Source organism: Nilaparvata lugens, chromosome 1 (assembly GCF_014356525.2).
Source record: "Nilaparvata lugens isolate BPH chromosome 1, ASM1435652v1, whole genome shotgun sequence".
NCBI classification, from domain to species: Eukaryota; Metazoa; Arthropoda; class Insecta; order Hemiptera; family Delphacidae; genus Nilaparvata; species Nilaparvata lugens.
In genome coordinates, this window is record NC_052504.1 from 87,597,500 (window position 1) to 87,603,514 (window position 6,015).

Here is a 6,015-nt window from a genome sequence, read left to right on the forward strand (position 1 = left end):
GACTCCATTTCCCTCTCACCCCTACCTCTTCCCTCTCACTCACTACAGGACAAAGTGACATTTTAGCTGCCAACTCGGTTAAAACCCTTCTCGTGGTCAAATATCACGTTCAAACTCATGCCATGCGTTTCGCCAAATGAGGTTTGCCGTGTGTTCGCAGCAGCTCATCTTAGAGTCGTTGACGAATGACTTCCAAATTGGGAGATTGCAATTATTTTGCATCAATTACTGCTATCGTATCTTGTCTCAACGAGGGAGTAGTTTCAGAATTAGCTTCAGACAACAGGTACTGGCATAACTCATAAAATGTCAGCATAGCTTATAATTCCCAATTTAGCCCCAGTGATTCTCTAAATTCGAACAAACTATGTCGGGAAAGTTTGAGATGAAATAGATCTAAACCAAATTATGTAGAAAATAGAATTAAGTGATGAACGACGAATGGTTGTAGTAATTTATTGAAGTTCTATGACATAATCAAATAAATGACATTCTATCGACACAATAATTACAAATTATGTGGTTACAATAAAAAATTTACATACAAAGCTTCATAGTCTCTTGATAGTTTGTATCATAGCCTCTTTCTGAAAGAAAATTAAACCATGGAAAAATTTGTTGTTTAGTGTTTACTTCGAATGAAAATAATTATTTCAAATCTTACGAAAAATTAAGAATAAGGGCAGTCGTATCCAGCCAGTCTCTTTGATATAAGAGATCAAATCAGAACAAGGTCAATGCAATCGTCTTTAAAGTAATCAAAACACTCTTTCAAACCAGTTATGAACAGAAGATACAAAGGTGCTGTTCTTAATCTTGCTTTGACTCCAAGAATATATTAAGATAGTTTTGACGCTCTTAACTATAGTTGGTATCATGTAATGTTGGAGTTGTATCTACATGGTTATTATGTTTAAATTGATGAGATAAAAGCATGACTAGGTGTAGGGTTGGGAGTCCCCTCATCTAAATCCATCGTCTGATTCTAGAGTAAGATTTATGTCAAAACTGGCTCCTCTCATTTTATATTGACCATAGAATAGGATATTTAAATATAATATTCTTACACATAACAAATCGTAAATAACAGCTGAATTTGAGTCAGAACAGGCTATAGCCAATATATAGTAGTATTTAGGAGGTCCTGCTACAGCCTAATCCTTGATTGTAAGAAGAAGAAGAAGAACTGGTTCCTCACTGACATACCCTATAGTGAGGTCCACGTTATAATGACTGTGTACGATTGACAATACTGTTGCTGTCCTTTTCTATACAACAAAACATATAGCGCTATCTCTCTCTAGCTTTGAAATGTTGTCAGTTTGCCAGAATGTTTTACTTTTACTTTTGACAGTGACTGTACAAAAGTAGACAAACAATATTCTCGGCCGCCATTTTTTTTTCTTCATTCTATCAAAATACTTTGGTACACAAGTCGTATAATTGATTTAAAATGTATTTTTAAAACAATGAAATAATAATTATTTTTAGACATTACCATATGAGAAACACAAATTAAAATACCTGAAATGACATTTTGAAAGTTGATAACTAACCATCCTAGACTTCATTCATGCTTCAGTTAGCCTACACGTATAGGTTAAGCCGCGTCCACACTATGTCGATCGACACCGATCGACAAAGTCGATCGACAATGTCGAACAAGTCTGGACGTGTCGCTCGACATTGTTGAGCGCTGTCGAGTCGAGTCGAACGCAACCCGATTCAGGTCGGTCCGGATCAAAGAAAGTCGAGTCGAACGCACCAGTGTGGACGTGTCGATCTTGTCACTGCCGTTTTAGAAAATAGAATAGTGATATACTGTTGTGAATTAGTGAATATACTGTTGTGAATATACTGTTAGTGAATATACTAGTTAGTGAATAGTGAATATACTGTTGTTCAAGTGCTTACATTTTTATTGAAAATGAATTGGAGTGATACCCAAACGTCGAGTTTTATTGAAATGTACCATGATCGTTCTTACTTATGGGATTCAAGTGATGTTGACTATAAAAACTCGATTCTTATTTAAAATAAAACACTCGATTAAATATAAGCTGACTAAGATAAAACACTAAACACTAAAACACTTAAAACACTCGATTATGTATGAACATTTATGATGGTTGTCGATCGACTCGTCCACATGTACTGAGGCAATTTTGTCGAGTGACACAGTCGAAGGTGTCGAGCGACTTTATCGATCGACCGGGTCGACAGAGTCGATCGACATAGTGTGGACACGGCTTTAGACCTACTCGTACAGGTATAAAATGATATTGAAAGGTTATTTCAGAATTATTTCCATTGAAATTACTTATTTCAAATAGGATTTTTATTTTTCAATTATTTTTAAAAGAAATTGGAATAGAATACCAACCAAATAACTTAATTTCTGTTGTTTTGAAATTCAGATTGGTGTATCACAGCTTTTTAAATTACCTTTTCAAGTTTGTATAAAAATAAAAATCAAATTTTCCAATCAAATTATTAAAAATATATTTCCTTGAATAATTTCACATTAAATTGGTTATTTTATCAAGGAAATGATAATTTATTAATATTGGATCAAATTTAATGGGATGAATTGAGTAACAGCTGTGTACACTCAGTGGCAAAATGGAGAGACTTGGCAACGTTTTTCTCCTATCTTTCTTCACTGCCATTATAATGTGGACCTCACTATAGTGTGATCGTCAATGGTCAATGTAAACACAAAGTTCACTTACCACAGGACTCTGTTTCCATGCAGCTTAGCAAGTATCTCGAAATAACATCGTGATCTATGGATCATTGCGATTGACGGTGTAACTTGGATTGATTGACTGATGATTGAGCTGTTGCCATTCCTCGACAACTGGGAGCCACTAGTCGGTCAATCCAGGATAAGGTCACATGATTCAATTCCTCAATCTATCTTGATCATGTCACAGTCACAGAGACATGGCCATTAGTTACATGCGATAATTAATGATGGTTATCGATGAGATATTGGTTGTGGACTACTTACTTCGAACAAGTGAACAATATTGCTTTCTTGATCTTGATAATCAATGAATTCAATGCTTGATATCGGAAATTAATTTTTTATAAATTGAATGGAGCAGAAGATATCAATAATTCTATCCAGTTCAATATCAATGAATGCATTTGTAGATGACTTGAAAATGAAATATGTGATAATTTGTTTACCTCGGGAATTGGTTTCAATAGGAGGTATACATAATAAAAGTTCTCTCATAGTAAAAGCTTGTGACTAGTAGAGTTTGAGGGGAAGGGTATGAAGAAGGTTATTATTTTTAGGTATGATAGATAATATTTTGATTTTATATGACTACTATTTTTCAATAATGAATGAAATAATGAACAAATGGAAGAGTGTTTGAGAAACAACTATTGAGAATGATTATTTTGGAAGAATAAGTTTTTTTAAACAATTTCCTATTATTTATTCATTCTGAATTCCTATTCAACAGCACCTACAGTAACTATATAACCATATAGTTGTATAAACATATGTATTTTCACAATTTTTTTTCATTCGCAAATAAAACAATTGAGAGTCCTGCCAAACCCTCATGATATTGCCTAATGGCATCAAGTTAATTAAGCATTTTCTTCTATTTAAGTAAATAAACGATACTTAACAATGGCTTGTAAGTATGTAATATATAATTATAGTGCTGTGAACAAATAAAAATTTGAAAAACAAATAAAAGTCAAAAATTATTCTCATTTTTTATCCTTTCAAACACGGTAGTAATAATTATAAATCCCCTTATAACATGAAATGAATAACGAATAGTAGGCTATGAGATGATAATTAAACTTGAAAATTACTGGAACATGAATCATATATTCATTGAATGCGAAATTTGATTGATATTTTTATTTATTTGCACATTGAGGTTTGAAGTATGACAGGATAATGATTGGAAATAATCAGTTTTACAATTCTATCTGCAAACAGATTTCTACTTAAAACTGCTTCTAAATCCGATCAGTAGAGAGCAGAAGCGGTTGGGTCAGTTTCACTAACAATGTAACAGCGCGATGACACGCCTCCAAGCACCTCCCCCACTCTCTTCTGATTGGTCAATAGACAACAAGTTTAACTCCAGTATTGGCCAGTAGATAGCAGCAGCTACTGGGTCAAGCTCACTCATTTCCCTACAGCCCATTGACACGCCTCTAAGCTCTGCCTGCTTGATTCTGATTGGTCGACAATTCAAGATAGTTATTTGGTAGGAGCGAAACTATTTCCACTTCTAGTCAGTGGATAGCAGTAACAGGTGGGTCATTCCAATGAATTGTGTTTAACTGTGTGTCAATGAATGAATGCTAATAATTTCTCAAGAATGAAGTACTATAATTTATTATCTCAAAAATGAAGTGATCCCACTCGTTTATTTCCTCCAAGCAAATATTTTCCCTTCTTGTATTTTTGTTGCCTGAATCTGTTATTATATCATCTCATACATTTCCTTGTTCATGTTTTAGTTTCTTATCCACAGTATTTTACCTTTATATTATCTGCTTATTCTTTTTCTCATGATACTTTTTTATGAGTATTCAACTGTTCATTAATAATACAATGAACAAGCAATAATACACAATGACTGAATAAACAATCTTGAATCTGTCCTATTTATTTATTATTTATTGATTCATACAACAAGTACATCATCGAAAATGATAGGGAGAGGAAAAATAAGGTACCTTGTGCTATTCCTCTCCCAAATTTAGATAAGGTTACACATAGTCCGAAATGGGTTAAGTCTTCAGTTCACAAAATTTTCAGTTCTTAATTATTCTCACAAAGTCGATTTTCAAATTTAGATGCTTCAAAACCAAACATAGAATTGAAATTTTTTTTTTCAATTCATCACTAAAATAGGAAATATTCACATATTAAGGAAATAATTTATTATTAAACATATTAATAAAAAGGACCAATAAAAAACAAACTCAATTGAATAATAAATCAAATTAATCAATTCCATTAAACAGTCTTGAATCTGCGATAATACTCATAACACTAATATTATCGTGTTATCGTATTATCAAAATCCATACAGCCTAGCAGAACTTTTTTACAAATTCTGAATTCTCTTGACACCCTACCTAAAAATTTGTTTCTATTCTACCAATAATATCATCATTAGAACAGAAGGGAAGAAAAATGCAGACTTTCACTCAAAACTGTTTCTAACAATAGAAATCATATGAGAACGTTCTGTAAAAATGAAAAATTGATGGACAATCCAACTGCACCCGGTCAATCAGATTATTGACTCGGAAATTATTGGTCTGATTGGAAGGACCTAGGAACACGTCTAAACTGATTGGATTGAAACTCCATCAGGTTGTCGGGTTGGAATCGTCAGAAAATTCCACGAGCAGACCGTGACAATTTTGTTCCAATTGGTTCCCAACTATTTGTATACTAAAGTGGACAAATACATTGGATGGAGCCTATATGCTTGAACTCAGTGCTCTGGGGACAGGCGATGCAAATTCTGTTACCAACAAACTTTAGTTGTGTAGCTCTCCAGAGATATCAATTGAAAGGATTTGCGTAATCTAATTGAATGCACGACTGTCTAGGACCGTGGAGACTCATTCATTCAGTTTTTCAACGTGATGAGAGATCGCAAGCACGCCATCAAGTTGGAAGTCGCTTGAATAAACATGACTAAGATGAAAGTTGTTGTTGTTGAGAGCCGCTGGCTGCGCGGCTTATCATTTAAAATGCATGGGATTTTCATATTTTAACGCTAAACCGTCTACCAAAATACGAGCGCTCTCCAAGAGAGTGTCAAGCGCGCAGTGCACAGCCAGGTTGCACAGCTAGTGTCTGTGCAATTTTCCAATATCGAGCTTATCGATTAGCATGGGTTTCCACTTTGTCTACTCACAGAAGATGACATTGTTTCGTCTCTCTCCTTCGGGATAAATAGCTATTGAGATAATCCTGACTCTCAATGATGCATTCTCAACTCAATTGGCACA